The 21,660-nt window shown below is 41.0% G+C and overlaps 1 non-coding gene across 1 annotated transcript; it reads left to right on the top strand.

Moving 5' to 3' along the window:
- Positions 1-6,435: 6,435 nt before the first annotated feature.
- On the top strand, positions 6,436-6,542 carry LOC133067614 (U6 spliceosomal RNA). Its single transcript, XR_009695381.1, has one exon. It is a non-coding gene; the product is annotated as a U6 spliceosomal RNA (small nuclear RNA).
- The last annotated feature ends 15,118 nt before the right edge of the window (positions 6,543-21,660 follow it).

Genomic DNA, 21,660 nt, shown 5'->3' with positions numbered 1-21,660 from the left:
CTCCTTGTCTCCTCTTCTGTATTTGTATGTCTCTCCTTCCAGAGTGAGAACTCCAAGTCCTAAGCATATCAACACATTTACTCATTTGCTCACTCCTATATTGAATATAAAAGAGCTTCTGAATTGCTTCTTACACAACACTACTGAAAACTAATCTACTAAAGAGCACAGAATTTGTATGCAGTGTTCTCTTCTACTTCCCCTCCCCACATTTCACTCTCCTCCAGACTGAGAAAGATAATCGAAAAATGTGTGCATAAAACTACTTGGATTGGCTCTTTTTTCCTCCCCCTTTTGTAAGTGTTAAGTATTAGTCACTCAGTCCTGTCCGACTCTTTGCAACTCCATGGACAGTAGCCTTCCCTCCTCCAGGTGATCTTCCTGACCCAGGAACTGAACTCGGGGCTCTGCATTGCCGGCAGATTGTTTACCATGTGAGCCACCAGGGTATAGTAATGTTTTGAAATACACTGCTGCTGCTGCTAAGTCGCTTCAGTCGTGTCCGACTCTGTGCAATCCCATAAACGGCAGCCCACCAGGCTCCTCTGTCCCTGGGATTCTCCAGGCAAGAATACTGGAGTGGGTTGCCATTTCCTTCTCCAATGCATGAAAGTGAAAAGTGAAAGTGAAGTCACTCAGTCCTGCCCAACTCTTGGCGACACCATGGACTGTAGGTAGGCTCCTCCGTCCATGGGATTTTCCAGGCAAGCATACTGGAGTGGGTTGCCATTTCCTTCTCCATGAAATACACTAGTTTCATTTGTTTCCATTTTCTTTCAGTTTTGGTTAGGTTTTGTCCCCTTCTTAATCTTACTAATTTTATGTTTTAAATATGCAGTCAACTAACATACTTTCAAAGTCAAAACTCTATGAAAGAGATATATACATAGATTCTCCTGTGTCCCTTTCACTCAACTCTGAAGTTGTAGGTACTCAACTTTAACATTTAGTGGAAGTGATGCCCAGTTGTGGATGTGTCTGGTAGTGAAAGTAAAGTCCAATGCTATAAAGAACAATATTGCATAGGAACCTAGAATGTTTGGTCCATGATTAAAGATAAATGGGATGTGGTCAAACAGGAGACAGCAAGAGTGAACATCAACATTTTAGGAATCAGTGAACTAAAATGAATAGGAATGGATGAATTTAATTCAGATGACCATTATATCTACTATTGTGGGAAAGAATCTCTTAAAAGAAATGGAATAATGCTCACAGTCTACAAAAGAGTCTGAATTGCAGTACTTGGGTGCAATCTCAAAAATGACAGAGTGATCTCGATTCACTGACAAAGCAAAAGATTCAGCATCACAGTAATCCAAGTGTATGTCCCAACCACTAATGCCAAAGAAGCTGAATAGTTCTAAGACCTAAAACCAAAAAAAGATGTCCTTTTCATCATAGGGGACTGGAATGCAAAAGTAGGAAGTCAAGAGATACCTGGAGTAACAGCCAAGTCTGGCCTTAGAGTACAAACTGAAGCAGGGCAAAGGCAAACAGAGATTTGCCAAGAGAACACACTGGTCATGGAAAACACCCTCTTCCAACAACACAAAAGATGACTCTACACATGTACATAACCAGATGGTCAACACCGAAATCAGATTGACTATATTCTTTGCAGCCAAAGATGGAGAAGCTCTATACAGTCCGCAAAAATAAGACCAGGAGCTGACTGTGGCTCAGATCATCAGCTCCTTATTGCAAAATTCAGACTTAAATTGAAGAAAGTAGGGAAAACTACTAGGCCATTCAAGTATGACCTGAATCAAATCCCTTATGATTATACAGTGGAAGTGACAAATGGATTCAAGAGATTAGATCTGAAAGAGTACCTGAAAAACTATGGACAGAGGTTCATAACATTGTAGGAAGCAGTAACCAAAACCAACCCCAAGAAAAAGAAATGCAACAAGGAAAAATGGCTGTCTGAGGAGGCCTTACAAATAGCTGAGAAAAGAAGAGAAGTGAAAGGCACAGGAGAAAAGGAAAGATATTCCCATTTGAATGCAGAGTTCCAAAGAAGAACAAGGAGAGATAAGACTTATGCAAAGAAATAGAGGAAAACAATAGAATGGGAAAGACTAGAGATCTCTTCAAGAAAATCAGGGAAACCAAGGCAACATTTCATTCAAAGATGGGCACAATAAAGGTCAGAAACGCTAAGGACTTAACAGAAGCAGAAGAGATTAAGAAGAGGTGGCAAGAATACACAGAAGAACTATACAAAAAAGATCTTAATAACCTGGATAATCATGATGGTGTGGTCACTCACCTAGAGCCAGACATCCTGGAGTGTGAAGGTCAAGTGGGTCTTAGGAAGCATTACTATAAACAAAGCTAGTGGAGATAATGGAATTCCAGCTGAGCTATTTCAAATCCTAAAAGATGAATCTGTTAAAGTGCTGCCCTCAATGTGCCAGCAAATTTGGAAAAGTCAGTAGTAGCCACAGGACTAGAAAAGGTCAGTTTTCGTTCCAATCCCAGAGAAGGGTAATGACAAAGAATGTTCACATTACCGCACAACTGCAAGTTTCACATGCTACCAAGGTAATGTTCACAACCCTTCAAGTTAGGCTTCAGCAGGATGTGAACGGAGAACTTCTAGATATACAAGCTGGATTTAGAAAAGGCAGAGGAGCCAGAGAGCAAATTGCCAACATCCACTGGATCATCAAAAAAGCAAGAGAGTTGCAGAAAAACAACTACTTCTGCTTTATTGAGTATGGTAAAGCCTTTGATTGTGTGGATCACAACAAACTGTAGAAAATTCTAAAAGAGATGGGAATACCAGACCACCTTACCTGCCTCCTGAGAAACCTGTATGCAAGTCAAGAAGCAGCAGTTAGAATCGGACATGGAACAAAAGACTGGTTTCAAAATTGGGTAATGTGTACATTGAGGCTGTATGTTGTCATCCTGCTTATTTAATTTACATGCAAAGTACATCATGCAAAACAAAGGGCTGGATGAAGCACAAGCTGGAATCAAATTTTTTGGGAGAAGTATCAATAACCTCAGATATGCAGATGATACCACCATAATGGCAGAAAGCAAAGAGGAATTAAAGAGCCTCTTGATGAATAAAAGAGGAGAGTGAAAAAGAAGCTGGCTTTAAATTCAACATTCAAAAAACTAAGATCATGCCATCCAGACCCATCACTTCATGACAAATATATGGGGAAACAATGGAAAGTGAGAGACTTTATTTTTTGGGGTTCCAAAATCACTGCAGACAGTGGCTGCAGCCATGAAATTAAAAGACGCTTGCTCCTTGGAAGAAAAGCTATGATGAACCTAGACAGCATAATAAAAAGCAGAGACATCACTTTGCTGACAAAGGTCCATCTAGTTAAAGCTATGGTTTTTCTAGTAGTCATGTACGGATAGGAGAGTTGGACTATAAAGAAGGCTGAGCGCCAAATAATTGATGATTTTGAACTGAGGTGCTGGAGAAGACTCTTGAGAGTCATTGGACTGCAAGGAGGTAAAACCAGTCAATCCTAAAGGAAATCAATCCAGAGTACTCATCAGAAGGACTGATGCTAAAGCTGAAATTCCAATACTTTGGCCATCTGATGCAAAGAGCCAACTCATTGGAAAAGACCCTCGTGCTGGGAAAGATTGAAGGCAGGAGGAGAAGAGAATGACACTGAATGAGATGGTTGGATGGCATCACTGACTCAATGGACATGAGTTTGAGCAAACTCCAGGAGATGGTGGAGGACAGGGAAGCCTGGCATGTTGCAGTCCTTGGGGTTGCAAATGTCAGACTTGACTGAGCGACTGAACAACAAAGTTGGAGGTACTCAACTTTAACGTTTCTTTTATAATGATAAATGTAAGCGTTCACTTATTTTTCCTTCTTTTTTGCACAAAAGGTAGTATGCTCTTTTTCAGTGAGCCTTTTACACTTAAAATCTGCTGGAAATTACTCCATATTGATTCACACAGATCTTCAACATCATTAATGTTTGCAGCTGCCTTGTATCCCATTGTGTCTACTGAATGTGTGTGTGTGTATGTATTAAGTTGCTTTAGTCATGTCTGACTCAGCGACTCTATGAACTGTACCCTCCCAGACTCTCTGTCCATGGGATTCTTCAAGCAGTAATACTGGAGTGGGTTGCCATGCCCTCCTCCAGGGGATGTTCCTGAGCCAGGGATCAAACCCGCATCTTTTTTTTTTTTTGTCATACATTGATATGAATCAGCCATAGATTTACACGTATTCCCCATCCCGATCCCCCCTCCCACCTCCCTCTCCACCCGATTCCTCTGGGTCTTCCCAGTGCACCAGGCCCGAGCATTTGTCTCATGCATCCCACCTGGGCTGGTGATCTGTTTCACCATAGATAGTATACATACTGTTCTTTTGAAATATCCCACCCTCACATTCTCCCACAGAGTTCAAAAGTCTGTTCTGTATTTCTGTGCCTCTTTTTCTGTTTTGCATATAGGGCTATCATTACCATCTTTCTAAATTCCATATATATGTGTTAGTATGCTGTAATGTTCTTTATCTTTCTGGCTTACTTCACTCTGTATAAGGGGCTCCAGTTTCATCCATCTCATTAGGACTGGTTCAAATGAATTCTTTTTAATGGCTGAGTAATATTCCATGGTGTATATGTACCACAGCTTCCTTATCCATTCGTCTGCTGATGGGCATCTAGGTTGCTTCCATGTCCTGGCTATTATAAACAGTGCTGCGATGAACATTGGGGTGCATGTGTCTCTTTCAGATCTGGTTTCCTCAGTGTGTATGCCCAGAAGTGGGATTGCTGGGTCATATGGCAGTTCTATTTCCAGTTTTTTAAGAAATCTCCACACTGTTTTCCATACCCGCATCTTTTATGTCTCCTGCCTTGGCAGGTCGATTCTTAAGCACCACCTGGGAAGCCACTGATTAAACATAGTTTATTCGACCAATCTCCAAAATTTTCCAGTTACATATATCATTGCAATAAATAACCTTGTGCTTCTCTATTAATTATTGTTGGAGGTTTATTTCCAGTATAAACTCCTAGAAGTGGGATCACTAGGCTAAAGAGTCAACACCTAGGTCATTTTATTAAGGACTGTTAAAGTCCCCTCAGAGGGGCTGTACCATATTGCGTGCCTTCCAGCCGTGTGTTGGTTTGTGCCTAATGGATTCAATCAGTTCTTACAATTTCCACTGTTACCCGCCCTCACCAGCAACGAAGCACCGTCATCTCTCCTCTGGACTATGGCAATGGCCTCCTAACTAGTCTCTCTGTTTCAGCCTTTTCCCCCCATAATCTATTCCCAACGTAATAGACAAAGTGATGTTTTCAAGGTGTATGTAAAATCGCTGCAGTCTGCTGAAGCCCTGCCTAGCTATCTCACTTAGAATAAATGTAGCAATTGTCACAACAGTACCTTTGGTCCTAAATGGTCTGGATGCCCACCCAGCTCCATCACCCCTCTGACCTCATCTGTCCCTGTTACTTTCCTTTTCTCCCTTTGCTTCCTCCTCTTCCTTGATCATACCAAGTGCTGACCTACATCAGAGTCTTTGCACTTCTGTTTCCTTTGCCTAAAACACTCTTCCCTAAGCTACCACATCACTTTCTCTGTCATCTTCTTTTTGGCTATATCATATGGCTTGCAGGATCTCAGTTCCCTGACCAGGGATTGAACCCAGGCCCCAGGCAATAAAGATGTGGAGTGCTAACCACTGGACCGCCATGGATTTCCTGAGGTTTTTCTTCTTATGTAACCTTCTTGCTACTCAATTTATGATTACAGTCCACACATATCCTGGCAACCATCCCTGTTCTCTGCTCTCCTTCATAACACTTATCATATATGTTACATACTATTTTTTTTAATTACGTCTCCTGCTCCAACCCCACCCATTAAAATAAAAGCTCCATGAAGTCAGCAATGTTACTCTGCTTTGTTCACTGAGGATTCCCAGCACCTGGAACAAGGTCTGCCATACTAGAGGATCTCACGGTGTGTGTTAAACTGAGTGACTGACTTCAATATACCATTCTCTTTGATAGATCAAATATGCAAAAAACAGAGATGATGTGACTAATGCAACTGATGAGGCAATTACCAATACATTTTCTACAAAATAAGTCTTTGCTGTAGGGACTATTGTGTGCATTGTAGGATATTTAGCAGTGGCTCTGGCCTCTACCTTCCCAAGATGTGACAAGCAAAAATGTCTCCAGACACTGCTAAGGGTCCCCTGGGGAGTAATATCTCTCCCAGTTGACACCCACCCATCTATGTGCTTATGTTCCTAAAATTAAGCCATACATGCACCAAAAGAGCAGAACTTAATAATAAAAGTTTAAACAAAAAATATCACCATCATTTGGGAAGAAGATTTTCCAAGAAATACTGGGTCAAAAGTTAACCAAAACTACATCTAAGATCTGTTTAAAATAGGGTTGCCAGGTGCTTGCTTCTGCAGCACATATACTAAAATTGGAACAATACAGAGAAGATTAGCATGGCCCCTGTGCAAGGATGACACGCAAATTCGTGAAGCGTTCCATATTTTTAAAAGACAACCTCTTTAACAAGTGGTGCTGGGAAAACTGGTCAACCACTTGTAAAAGAATGAAACTAGAACACTTTCTAACACCATACACAAAAATAAACTCAAAATGGATTAAAGATCTAAATGTAAGACCAGAAACTATAAAACTCCTAGAGGAGAACATAGGCAAAACACTCTCCGCCATGAATCACAGCAGGATCCTCTATGACCCACCTCCCAGAATATTGGAAATAAAAGCAAAAATAAACAAATGGGACCTAATGAAACTTAAAAGCTTTTGCACAACAAAGGAAACTATAAGCAAGGTGAAAAGACAGCCCTCAGATTGGGAGAAAATAATAGCAAATGAAGAAACAAAGGATTAATCTCAAAAATACACAAGCAACTCCTGAAGCTCAATTCCAGAAAAATAAATGACCCAATCAAAAAATGGGCCAAAGAACTAAACAGACATTTCTCCAAAGAAGACATACAGATGGCTAACAAACACATGAAGAGATGCTCAACATCACTCATTATTAGAGAAACGCAAATCAAAACCACAATGAGGTAGCATTACACGCCAGTCAGGATGGCTGCTATCCAAAAGTCTACAAGCAATAAATGCTGGAGAGGGTGTGGAGAAAAGGGAACCCTCTTACACTGTTGGTGGGAATGCAAACTAGTAGAGCCGCTATGGAGAACAGTATGGAGATTTCTTAAAAAACTGGAAATAGAACTGCCATATGACCCAGCAATCCCACTCCTGGGCATACACACCGAGGAAACCAGATCTGAAAGAGACAGGTATACCCCAATGTTCATCGCAGCACTGTTTATAATAGCCAGGACATGGAAGCAACCTAGATGCCCATCAGCAGACGAATGGACAAGGAAGCTGTGGTACATATACACCATGGAATATTACTCAGCCATTAAAAAGAATACATTAGAATCAGTTCTAATGAGATGGATGAAACTGGAGCCTATTATACAGAGTGAAGTAAGCCAGAAAGATAAAGACCAATACAGTATACTAACGCATATATATGGAATTTAGAAAGATGGTAACGATAACCCTATATGCAAAACAGAAAAAGAGACACAAATGTACAGAACAGACTTTTGGACTCTGTGGGAGAAGGCGAGGGTGGGATGTTTCGAGAGAACAGCATCGAAACATGTATATTATCTAGGGTGAAACAGATCACCAGCCCAGGTTGGATGCATGAGACAAGTGCTCGGGCCTGGTGCACTGGGATGACCCAGAGGGATCGGGTGGAGAGGGCAGTGGGAGGGGGGATCACGATGGGGAATACATGTAAATCCATGGCTGATTCTTGGCAATGTATGGCAAAAACCACCACAATATTGTAAAGTAATTAGCCTCCAACTAATAAAAATAAATGGAAAAAAAAATAGGGTTGCCAGATAAAATACAGGATACCCAATTAAATTATAATTTCAGATAATAATTTTTTAGTGTAAGTATGTCCCATGCAATATTTGAGACACATTTACACCAAAAAATTTATCTGTTGTTTATCTGAAATTGAAATTTAAATGCAGAGTTTGATATGTTACTTGCTAAATGTGGCAACTCTATAAAGTAATGAGTATATACGTTGTTATCTAAAAAATATAGCTAAAAAAATAAATAATTAATTAAATAAATAAAAAATATAGCTAAAATATATAGAATAAAACCCAAATTCAAAGGCAAAGCTATGTATGTTGATGTTTTCATTTCTTAGCCAGAGAATGACTAAAAATTAACCAAAAGTTTAAACAATGAGAAAAGTGCAAAATAAACAGAAAGAAAACAAAATTAGTAATCTAGAGGAATGTCTCACAGCTAAGTTAATTAAAAGAGGAACTCTTGCCCACTCTAGTTACAGCCTTGACGGTAAGACTGTAATACTTGGAGACACTGGATTCTTGGGGAGTGCTGAATATATTCTGATGACTGTACATCTACTCAGCCCTTTTCTGAATGCCCTATCTCTGTCTTCTGTTGGAATCTTTTTTCTTTAGATATAAGACCACATGTCTTTGCCGTGCTATGTAATGTCCATCAGATTTTGTCTGCAGCCTTTAATCTTTTGACTAGAGGAAGCTCTTTAGTCACAAGTGTGGACATCATTGCATAACCTGGTGACTTCAGAAAACACCTACTTTGTGTCCATTTAGCTGATTCAGTTGGATTAACTGAGATTGAGTGATTCTCATTGTCTCTCTCCATCATTATCTCTACAGATGAGTTCAGTATTTTCAAGGCATTTCTCTCCTACATCCTTTTAGACACATTCAGGATGAGATGGTTAGATAGCACCATCAACTCAATGGACATGAATGTGAGCAAACTCCAGGAAATGGTGAGGGACAGGGGAGCCTGGTGAGTGCAGTCCATAGGGTTGCAAAGAGTCGGACACGACTTAGCGACTGAACAGCAACAGGGAGATGGTACCACCTCCCTGAAGGCATGGGCACCCAAGACACGCACCCGTAAGTGACTGGACTCCCTGAAGGGAGCAATTGTATCAACCAACTTTGAGAACCAGGATGGGGACAAAGAAGTAAGGCCTATTGTGTATGATTGACTATCACCATATGGTCATTTCCCAAGCCATGTTCTTCTTATCAGTGGTGGCCCTGCTGCAAAATTTCAGTTCGAAAGAGCGTTACAAGGGGAAAAAATCCCAACCTTTATGTAGCATTTCCTAGGTAGTAAACACAGGATTTCCTGCATCCAAAATGACTTCAATCAATTGCTTGTTCCTTCGAACATGGCCTGGTGACAAATTTGGACACGGTTCCATTAAGCGCAGATAAGCTTGTTGATTGAAATCTCCTCTAGCTGAGCAAGGGGTTTGGCCACGTGTGCAGAAAGTTCACAAAGCTGTCCATCCCCACGGGCCTGCGAGCTGCAGAAATGAGTTTTTATCTTATACTGATTCCTGCATGGTCTTAGTATTTCTTGGGTTTCCATGGCCCCCCAAGGAGACTAGAGTTGCTGAATCACCTGTTTCTTCTGAGAGCTCAAGAAGGCAGCATGGAGGGTTAACGCTGAGCTTTTGAACACGAGCATCTGTGAGAGGGAAGGGGAAACTTTCCAACTCACACTCTCCACGGGAAGGAAGTGTGTTCAGTGGAGGGGCCGGAATCCCTCTCTCTTTCTCTGACATAATTCTGGTCACACCAGGATAATTTGTAAATCTGCATTAGAAGCAGTTCCTTTCCCCATTTCCCATTCCTAATAAGGTGCTTGTGATGAACTAAGTGAGTGGAATTCTCTCCCCAGACTTCAGCCCCTCTTTGTTTTAAAATCCTTTAGTGAGCTGCTGCCGGAAGCATGTGGTTTCGTAACTCCCAAGATGCAGTGTTGGCCTGGAACACATCTGTAGTTTAGTCATCACAATGATGTTTCAAAGAGTCACAGCAACCTCTCCCATTTGCCAAAGGACAAAGGATGTACGGGATTTTGATTCTATAATATTCTATAGAAATATGGTATCCATGCCATTATGTGGAAGGCACTGGGGAGGAAACCTTTTCAGGAAAAGCCAGGTGAGTCTTTGGGGTGAGGATTTGTAATATTTCCATCATGTTGCCTCAGTTGCTGTCAAATATAAATACCAGCTGTGTACCTGGACATAATCCCTCTGGCGTGTCTGTGCTCATAGACCACAAATCTGCAGCTTTAGTGAATCAGTGAATTGCTACCATTCATTTCCTTAGAGCCTTTGGGCTTGGTTGTTGAGAATCAAGAACTATCTGTTTACCCTATCTCCAAGTTTTAATGAATTTATGAAAATGAATTCATTAAAATATGGCTGTATAAGTTTGCATGATCAACATTTCAGAGGAAATTTCATTTTAGAATAGTAAGTATCATTTAATAAGGCTAGGCACTACAATAAGCATTTGTCATAAAACAACCCAATAAAAACCCAGTGACTCATATTTCACAGAGGAGGAAACTGAGGCTCAGGAAAAGTAAGAAAATTTACCCAAGGGCACACAAAACTCAACATAATCTGACCAAAAAGTCTGAGACCTTACAAATATTCATTCTTAAAAATTTGCAAAAGACACTGAATTGCCCACCTAATACTTTTTTTCACTTCTATGTTGATGCTGCTATTCTCTGAGATTAAAAATTGAAACTAGAACAGAGCTTGAGGCCATTTTGACTCACTGTTGCAAGTGGGAATTTTCTGATGGTGGAACAGTAATCCTAGAACCTGGAGGCTGGAGGAGACACCAAAGGACTACTATAGTGGACACACAAGTTTCAGTTTCCTACTATTAACTCCTCTTTCTTCTGCTAACCATCCTCTTCCATCAGTGTGGGGTCAATCAGAAGGTTCCCACATTCCTAAATCAAAGAACGGACATGAGACCCAAGCAAGGCACGTCGAGCTGAGGAATGCCAAACCTGGTTCCAGCGATGGGCCCTGGAGAGACTGCCATTAGCTCTTGCTGTTCAGAACTCAGGAGCTTCCAGTCCTTTCTGAAGCTGAGCTGATCTTCAGCTTTCCCAGCAATTCTGAGAATGGGCCAGAGTCAGATTCTGCTGCTGGAACTGAAGAATCCTACAAATGTCTGATCTGGGGTGTTCAAAGGACTGAGGGGCCAGACTCAGCTTCTGCTTTAGCAAAAGGACTGTTTGAACCAAACATTTTGCTTTTAAAGTTTGCAAAGTCTCGTCTAAGCACCCTTTGTCCTTGGTGGTTTAAACTGTGACGATCTAGCTCAGTTCTTGGGGCCTATAATTTTTATTTTGCAAATGGGGGCTTCCCAGGTGGCGCAAGTGATAAAAGATCTACCCCAATGCAGGATACTAGGGGTCTATCCCTGGGTGACAAAGATCCCCTGGAGTAGGAAATAGCAACTCACTCCAGTATTCTTGCCTGGGAAACTCCATGGGCAGAGGAGCTGGTGGGCTACAGTTCATGGGGCCGAAAAGACCAAAACAGGACTGAGCAACTGAACAGAGCACATTTTACAAATGAATTAAAATATGAGGAGAGGGTGGCACCTTAGGAGCCCCTTTAATCTCACCATCATCTGTACACAGTCAAGACAGACAGGAACAACTGCCGCCCCAACGCACCCAGCTGCCAACACTTTCAAACTTGCTTCCAAATCACGTCTGAACTTTCCTTTAAACAACTTTTATAACCAGCAAACTGTACGACAGCACGTTCTTTGTATACACATTCAATGCTGGCAGTTTTTCTTATTTCCTACTCCATGCCTGTCAAAAGAGATTTGCTCAATAATTTCTTCTTTAGAGCTATTGAATCTGAAATTTATAAAATTTTAAGGGACCCTTCCAAATTCAAGACCAAATCTAAAGAAGTTGATCAGAATTTTTAGGCTACATTCCTCCCTATTCCTCATACTATTATTTTCCAAAAAGGCAAAAATCTAAAGTTCCTTGTGAAAAAAGAAAAACAGAGGTGCAAACCTAACTCAGTTTTTTAGCTTGAGAAGAAAAGTAATCTTATGTTTAACAGTGAATATCTGGTTGGGTTTTTTTTTTTTTTTTTTGGTCAAAAATAGATTTCTCCTCTTTTCTATTTTTATAAATGAGCTAAAAAGCAATGTGAACAATTGAAGGGCATCTAAAGAGCTATATCAGGGTTGGGAGGTTTATGGCAATGGTGGTTGGAATAGATAGTCCTCAGGACAGGAACAAATTGAATTCCAAAAGTTCAGGTGGAAGTTTGTTTTTAAAACTTGAAACATATTTTCCATTGGAAATCATATTTAAAATGATAACTGTATCCTAAAAGTTATCCTACAAAGGGCTTTCAGACTATTCTAAAATTCCTGACACTACAGTAAATAGTCCTGGTTCATATGGTACAGAAAGGAACTTGCTGAAATCTGATACCTCTTTCTTTACCCCTCACCCTAGCTTCCCAGCACCCTTTGCTTCCCTAGATCTCCTCTGGGGCCCTCTCTGTCAACAGTATAAGCCCTTGGCTTATACTTCCTCCAGGTGCTACTACCCTCAGGTCACCTGCAGCAAAATTACACCAGGGGCTTATTAAAATGAAAATTACTAAGCCCTATCTCTTACATAGAAATTTCTATGAGTGGTGAATTTCTAGAAGGACTCTGCATTTTAACCGGCTCCCCAGGTGATCATTTCACACACTGAGGTTTGAGAGCTGTTGCCCTAAGTGTTTTGCTTTTCGACTGCCTATTTTCACCTCCGCCCCAAATCCAAGTTTCTGTTCACTCCAGTTCACTGCTCTCAGCTCAAGTGCAGATGACAGCAATAGATTAATGTAAGTTTATAGAATACTTGGGTGATGGAATCCTCAGGGTTCCTGCCCTCTTATTTACCTGTGAAAGCCCCTAATAATCATTTTTAACAACTATGTATATTTCTTTTCAGATGCAGCTAGACAATTGTGTGTGTGTGTGGCAGGGGGTGGGAGAATTGAAATTATATATGTGGAGAGATTTTTGCCTTACTTTAAAAAAACTTAGTCAAATGTATTTTCCAACCTGTTAGGCATTTTGTGACAATAGAATTTTAAATGATTACTTAATATTTTGATTTTATGATAAGTTTTTTGACAAGTTTCCTATCTGTTGAATATGTGTCACCATCACAAATAAGGCTCTGATGAATATTCTTGTATATAGTCTTTGACAGAATCTCTCCATTTGCCCTTGGGATTCATTTCTGGAAATAGAATTCAGAGTTTCTCACTGCACACTGCCAAAATGTCCTCTGGAAGAAATCGTACCAGTTAACGTTCCCAGAGGCTGGGTGTGATAGTTCCCTTCTACTAACTGCGCCACCACCAATATTGAGTCATTTCAGGATTAGGAAACTTTCAGGCACTTTTCTTTTTTTACATGAGGGATGATCCAACCTGTGACTTCAAAGAATAAGGGGATAAGGAAGAGAGATCAATTGGAGCTGTGGGCAGAGACCCAGAGTGTGATTCAGGAGCTGGGGCCTTGGTACCTGGACTTTGTGGCTGTCAGTCCGAGTCTCTCTGTGAACCACACCCACAGGAAGGCTGAATGGATCATAAGGCCACAATCCAAGCAGAACCGCTCGCCTGGCAGTGGCTCTCCTACTTTTCCAGGCAGTTAATCAGTGGTTCACACGTGTTTGGGTAAGAATAACACTGGCAGAATTAGAATTTCCTACATCCACCCAGAGATCCCAATTCAGTCATCATGAGGTACAGAGGAAACTGTTTTGTTACGATCCCCATGTGAGTCTACCATCAGTGGCCTGGCACCTCACTTAGAGAAATATTTAACTAAAGGAGGGGGAGATCATCTTTGGAGGGCCAACCGTATAAACACAAACTTATCTCAGGAAATCACTCCAGTATTGCTCTTTCCGAGAGGAATCCATTCTGAGCAGCTTCACAATATTATAATGATTCTTTTGCTTTGTATCAGAGGGCCCCAATGTTTTTGGTACCAGGGACCAGTTTCACGGAAGGCAATGTTTCCATTGACCAAAGGTGGAGGGCGGGGGTAGAGGGCTTGGGGATGATTCAAGTGCGTTGCACCCACGCTGCTGCCGCTGAACTCACAGGAGGCGCAGCCCAGCTGGTAACGTAAGTGATGCAGGGCAGCTGCAGACACGGAGGAAGCTTCGCTGGCTCGCCTGCCACTTACCTCCTGCTACGTGGTGCAGTCTGTGGCCTGGGGATTGGGGACCCCTGTCCTACAGTAAAAGAGGCGCCTATCCTTGAATGAGGTGCTCCTCCAACTTACCTAGCTTTCCATCCACCCCCAGGCCTCGGTGTCTCTAACTATTACAGTGGTAGCTTATCAGGTCATCTTTCCTCCTCTAGCCTCATGCATGAGCACTAAGCTGGTTTGGTGCAGAGTAGTGCTCACCAGAAAGAAATGAGAGCAAATGCTGGCAAACACTTGTGATGGCACAACCCTCTGTGGCATAAAAGCAGCTTGTGAAATAAAGGCTGTAACAGAGTCAGAGCCCAGGTACCTCCCGCCATCCCAGGAAAGGGCTCTAAGGCAAAGCGCCTCAGCCTGGACAACACTGAGGAGAAAATCTGCATTAGCATCCAGGCTTCCCATTTGCCACTTCCAATTACCATCTCAATGTGTGCTTGAAGGGTCTCTGTCAACACTGCTTAGATCTGAATTCAAGTTCAAGGCAGATAAAAAGAGTTTGTAGATCTGAAGTACAGGCAAGCCTTAACCTCAGGCAAAGTAGGTGGTTACCCACATCTGTGGGCTGAATTGCATCCTTTAAAATTCACGGGAGTCCCTTGGACAGCAAGGAGATCAAACCAGTCAATCCTAAAGGAAATCACTGGAATAATCATTGGAAGGACTGATGCTGAAGCTCCAATACTTTGGCCACCTGATGCAAAGAACCGACTCATTGGAAAAGCCCCTGCTCTAGGAAAGATTGAAGACAGGAGGACAAGGGGATGACAAAGGATGAGATGGTTGGATGGCATCACAACTCAATGGACATGAGTTTGAGCAAGCTCCGGGAGATGGTGAAGGACAGGGAAGCCTGGCATGCTGCATTCCATGGGGTCGCAAAGATTCAGATACAACTGGCGGACTGAACAACAACAAAATTTGTATGTAGGAGACCCCATCCCTGGCACCTCAGAGTATGACTGTCTTTGGAAATATGATCTTTAAAGGGTAAGAGGTAACTGGGGTTGGATGAAGTCACTAGGGTGGGCTCTAATCCAATATGATTGGTAAGAAGAGGCAATGAGGACCCAGGTGCACATGGAGGAAAGGCCCTGTGAGGATGGGGAGAGAAGACAGCTGCCTAGAAGAGGCCTCAGAATGAAATGAACCCTGTAGATGCTGGGGTCTCAGACTCCTGACCTCTAAAATCAGAAGAAAAAACATGTTCTGTTGTTTAAGTGACTGAGGTCTGTAGTACTTGGTTGTGGCAATCCCGGCAAACTGAAATGCTCGCTATACTATGATTTGAACAACTCTCTCTCCTCTTGATACCCAGAATATTCCCATGAGAGGCAGCTGGTCCTCTGGCTCTGGCTATTCAGTTTAGTAATCTCTCAACATTAAACACACACTTCTGAGCCAGGCAACTGGTTTACTCATCTCTAGTCTCAGACTGCATATCAGAGTCTCAATCTAGTGGAATTCAACAAACATTTATTAAGTACTAACTATATGCCAGACACGCGAAGTGATAAATACTGTAAAATATAGATGTAACCCTGGTAATTGAGACACTGACTGTCTGGGGAGGGAGAATGCTGCTTGGTCTAAGGGCTGTGATGGAGCGAGCTTTGGGAGGACAGAGGTGAAGATGACGAATTTTGCTTGAGGGAGCTGAGGAGGCCCCACAGAAAAGGTGAGTTTGAAAGGATGAGTAGGAGGTTTGCAGATGAAGAAGAGGGAAATTCTGACTAAATGGAATGGTATGTGCCCAGACGCAGCAGTATCAGATCAAGTGTGTTTGGAAATGATGAGAACCTCAGCGGGGCTGGAGTATAAATAAGATTGTTGGGAGAAACTCAAAGGGCCACAGGCACCATCGTCAGGATGGCGGGCAGGACAAAACCACTTGGCATTGTGCACGTTGGTCAGGGGTCCTCCAGGCTCCCCAGACTCTTTCAGCGTGTCTGCAGCATGTGAATGGTCCCTGCCATTCCAGCTCTAGTGCATGGGCTTTTAAGAATACAGGGAGGCCAGCATCAGAACCCAGGTCTTCCATTTCATCTTCCCACGCTTGGCTTTCCCTTCTGGGGAGCGGGAAAGGAGCCAAGTAAGAGATGAGGGCTGAGCTAGCCTCTAACATCTGCTCAGGAGAACATAATATCTTTATTGCTGTCTGTGTGTCCAAGGTTCAGTCAGCTTGTCAGAAACTCTGATGCTGTTCCTACTCCTTTCTGTGTGGTCACACCAGAATCTGTGTGTTTTGGCAAATATCTGATACTCTTCCTATTTATAACTATTTCCCATGTTATTCACTTATAGGGCTTCTGGAGTCCAATGTTCTGTCAAATCTCAGTTGGCTGGGAGTACGCAATAGTCATTAACACCACAGCTGTTTTTTTTTTTTTTTCTTTTTAATAGCTTCCATGTATAGCTCAGTTGTTAAATATTCTTAGATAAGTTAAAAACTGTGTTAAAACACATATATCTAGCTGGGTAAAAATGCTCATTTGTGTTAAGCGCCTTTTAAAATTAAAATACCAAAGCTAAAAATAAAAGTTCATCATTATCCAAATGGTAAAATATTCATTTTTGCCTTTTCAAGTATAGAAGAGTAAAAAGTATTTTTGAAAATGTATTTCCTGTCTAATCTAAACCAAAGCATAATCTTTGCTCAAAGTAAAATATCCTAGGGCTCTGTGCAAAGAACCAAAAACCTTTTTTCTTTCATCTCTTCTGCTTCCCTATAATCTATTTCAAGAATAAGAAAGTTTGGTAGTTGCCTATTCAAGTGTTGAATTTCTTTTCCATACAGAATTTTTAATACCTTATGTTAAAAATTGACTATCATATCTCTTAATTCCATAATAATCCTTTATCATTTAGCAGCCTTTTAAAATAATAGCATTATTGAAATGTAATTCACACAACATAATTCACTCAGTTGAAGTGTACAATTCAATGGTTTTTAGTATATTTACTAGATTGTCTAACCATCACCACAATCAATTTTAGAATATTTTCATTACTCCAAAAAGAAAGCCCACACCCTTTAACTGTCACACCCTGTTTCCCCTCATTCTCTCCCCTCCAGCCCTAGGCAACCACTAATCAACTCTGTGTTTATGGATTTGCCCGTTCTTGACATTTTCTGTAAATGGAATTATACAATATACAGTCTTCTATAACTGGATTCTTTTACTTAGCATATTTTCAGAGTCCATCCATGCATCAGAATTTCATTCCTTTCTATTTCTGAGTAACTCAATTGGATAGGTATTTATATACCTATTTTGTTTATCCATTCATTGGTTGATGGACATTGAACTGTTTCCACATTTTGGCCGTTATGAATAATACTGCACAAGGTTTTGTATGAACATGTGTTTTCATACATATTTGATGGAGTCAAATTGCTAGGTTCTATCATTTTGAGTACTTTCCCATGTTGAACACCCTCAGATTTCACAACTAATGAACAGAGGGGAAGATACTGGTTAATGTTGTGTCCATGCACACAGGAAAGAATTCACTTTGTTACCAATATCACTACATAATTCTCTGACCAAGACAAGAACTGAGTAATAACTCACCTCTGACTTATAGAAAGGCAGATAAGAAAGGATAGGGTCTATTTGGGGATTTCAGATTTAAATTTTCTCAATGCTCCTTACTAACCACAACACTTTAGGCAATCTCAATTTCCTCATTTGTAATATGGACAAAATATTATCATTATATGGCACATGGATTAAATGAAGTATTTTAAAATGTTTATTATTTTATCTAAAACATAGTAAGTAGTCAATAAAAAGCTGGTTACAAGTGGTTTGGTTGGAATACAAGTAGAGATAAGGGAGCAGAAAGTAAGTTGGACTCATAATGCATAGAGATTTCATGTGGGCAATGAGAAGTTGAATGTTAGATCCCTAAGCAGTAAGGAATCACAAAGACGCTGGTGTAGGGGAGCACCAACATCAGAGCTGAGTGTTGGCAAGAGCCTGTAGAATGGGATAAAGTTGGGCTGCTCTTCAGGAGTCTTATTGCAGGAGTCCTGAGAGAAGGTAATAAGGGTCTGAGATAAAGCAGAAAGCATAAACATTTAAGTGAGAAGTCTATTTGAAAGTCTCTCTATAAAGGCAGACTATATAGACAACAGAGACTGCTTAAATTTTGAAGGCAAAAGAGAAGCTGAAGCTTTTAAGCCTATACCCAAGAGAATAGTGATGTCATTAACAAGGAACAATGGTTAAGAGAAAAGATAAGTTCAGCTTTGGCTCAGAGGAGTTCGAGGTACCTGTGAGACATGAGTGTGAAGGTGTTGAGCAGACAAGTGGAAATGGGGACTGGTCATGAAAGGGTCCAGGCGAGAGATTCTGGAGGTGTCAATACCTGCCAAGAATGTGGGGAGCACTGTGGGTGACAGACCTTCACGGGAGGGTTGAAACTGCCATCAAGAAGAGAAGGACAAGAACTGAGGAGAGATGCATGAAACCTGTCTCACATGCTTAAGGAGGTTACCAACAGGAAAATCCTTTTCAGCTGTCAAGTTCTGCAAAGACTCAAATTGATGAGAAACAGAAGAATGAACAGCTGCTGTGGAGAAGGTCAACCAATGGTGCAATTGGGATTGATTTTTTGATGGTTCTGAGAAACAGTCAAATGAAATAATCACACTGCTAGTCCTTGGAAAGGATATGGTAACAAAGGAGACATTAAGCCAAGCTATTTTTGACAAGAGATTTTCTCCTCTATGCCTCAACTAACCAGGTTGTCCGGTCCAACTTTCCTGATTATTCCAACTGCATTTTAAGTCTGCATTTTCAGTCATGCTTCCAAATTAGAGTGACGATTCTTGGGGGGCTTCTATGACAAGGCACCGGTGGAAGAATCGATAGTGCCATCCACTGTCCCTTTTAAGGAGACAATTTCTAGAACAAACTTTTCTCCATCACACATTTTGCATCAGGTCTTCAAAATATAAATAGTTCCACATTTGAAAGTTTGCAGTCAGTCAAAGGATGATGGTCTGTTAGTGACATTTGCCTTTTAATTTCTAGCAAAATCTTACTCCATGTCTCCCCAGATTCATTTGGTCAGAACCTGAGGCTAGAGGAGGGTAGGATCCAGAAAGACAGGAGGCTACTGTGCCCTAAAGTTTTCCAGGTGCCAGCACTCAACACCTGTAATCACAATGGATTTTCACAAGGACCTTGAGAGATCCTTGTGAGATCCTTTGTCTCCAATTTTCAGATAAACAAATGGTGACTAAGTTAGAGCTGACCAAAGTCAAAAGCTAGTTAGTGGCTGAGCTATAAGTTGAACATATATTGGTCTACCTCATGTTTTTTCTAGTAAGTAATTTATTTTCTGTCAGGTGTGTGAAGATCCCTACACTGCTCACCACCGTGGTCCCCAATGCAATAATGCTCATACTCTCTAGGTGATGGCATAGCTGTGCTTCATGGCATTGGATCCCCACTACCCTAAACCATTTAGTATTCCATCATTTTATACTACATTCACCTTTTCATACATTTTTCTGGATACGTTTTATTCTCAAACGCCTCTATGACTGAATGAAAGAAAATTACACCTATTTCAGCTTAAATATTTTTCCTATGCCCTTCTTAGATAAACCTGTGATAAGAGAAGCATTAAAATAGATTTTGTGTCAATGAAAAAGTGAGTCTCAGATATAAATTATATAAATAGCTTTCCATAATCAGGATTGCAAAAGTGAAAAAGACACATTTGAAAATATTTAGCAACAATAAAGTTATTCTCAGAATGTAAGAGTTACTAATAGTTGTATATGTTAGTTGCTTGTGGATAATGCAAGTATAACAGCCATTTTGTACAAAAATTCTACAAATCAGAGCAAACTAGGAATTCATGTGCAAATTAATTTATGAATTTAATAGCTTTTATGCTTCCTCCAAATAATACATTAAAAAGTCTTCCTTTTATATGTACTTCCCTAGGGAAGTACATATACAGTAAAGCATGCCTAGTGAGGTCTGCAATTTGACTAAAATAAATCACTAGTTGCCAACATTAAGGGGAAATAGTAATTTATTGGGCTGTAGTGAATTCAAGCTTTTTAAATTATAGTCTATCCTAGGGGGAAACTATCCCCATACAAATGCATTTACAAGAAAATTATTGGAAAAGTTCAGAAGCCCAGGCATTTAGTATATTTTGCAGTGACATAGTATTTTATTACTGTCGTTATTTGCCCAAGTTAAAGTGCTTATCAGACTTGATCTCAGCCACAAGAAAGTTTAAATAGTGAAAGAAAAAGTAGTGTTCATTCCAACAATATCCCTGGTTCTTCATATTTGAGGTGTTCTAAAGTTTTCTAAGCTTTTTATTACACTACTTCTCAAAAACAGCTCCTTTCCTAAATAAATAAGGACTTTAAATATACAGATTTATAAGCTGTTTGACTTGGGTAATTTGTAAATTAGGTTGGAACTAAAAATGAACCACCACGTTTTATTAAAAACTAGTGTCCCGTCTCTGTGGGGGATTTTCTTCTGCCTGGCCAGAGTATATTTGGAAACTTTTCCTTTTATGGCTTTAAAGAGAGTTCAACCCTATGCACACGCTCACAAGCTCAAACAGAGTTGTGTGGTTTTGTACATCAGCCCCCACAAGCTTCACTTCGTTTTCTAGCCAGCCCCGGCCCAGGGTCCTTCACGTAATCCCCCTCATGGTCATACCCACATCTCTTGAGCACCTGGCACAAACTCCTTCCCTTGAGTTAATCTCACTGTCAACACCCTACAAAAGGCTGCTATGTCCTAATAGCATGCACACGCGCGCACACACACACACACAGAGTGATATGGATTAGAATCATGTCAACTTCCTGTTCTCTGACTGCCCCCTCCCACCGACCCTCAGCGCTGTCCCCCAGGAAACCCCTGGCCCTCTCTTCCATCTTCTTCAGAGGCTATTGCAAACCACCTCTCCACATCCTGCACTCTCAGTCCATGACCTCCCCATCTGCCCTCCACCCGCCTTCATTCCTTTCCTTTCCTTTCCTTTCCAGGAAAAAAGCCTACTCCCTCCACCTTCTCAGGAACCTTGCCCCATTAATAATTCTCTCTCTAGTCTGAATGTTCTCTCTTTCCTTGGTTGATTTTTTCCCATTAGACACAGAATCTTCTGGATTCTCCAGCATCTCCTTGGTCCACTCCTTAAGGGCTGGCAGCCCTTAAATATAGGTGGCCCCAGGGTCCTTTGCAAAGCTCTCTTCATTACCCTCCACACTTTCCTAGGGTTTCCCCATATTCACCTACAAAGTTAGGGCCCAGTGAGGAGAGAGAACCACATTGGTTACTTTAACTAAGATACATTAATAGATAGAATTGTTAACTAGGCATAAAGTCGTTAACTTGTTAAGTGAAAGGGTGAAAAGAGAGCTCTAAGGTATAGCAGGAAGAAATTCTACCTCTAGGACTGAA

Source organism: Dama dama, chromosome 12 (genome assembly GCF_033118175.1).
Source record: "Dama dama isolate Ldn47 chromosome 12, ASM3311817v1, whole genome shotgun sequence".
Taxonomy (NCBI): Eukaryota; Metazoa; Chordata; class Mammalia; order Artiodactyla; family Cervidae; genus Dama; species Dama dama.
The sequence above is the reverse complement of the archived record's forward strand: the minus strand, read 5'-3'. Positions and strand labels throughout refer to the sequence as shown.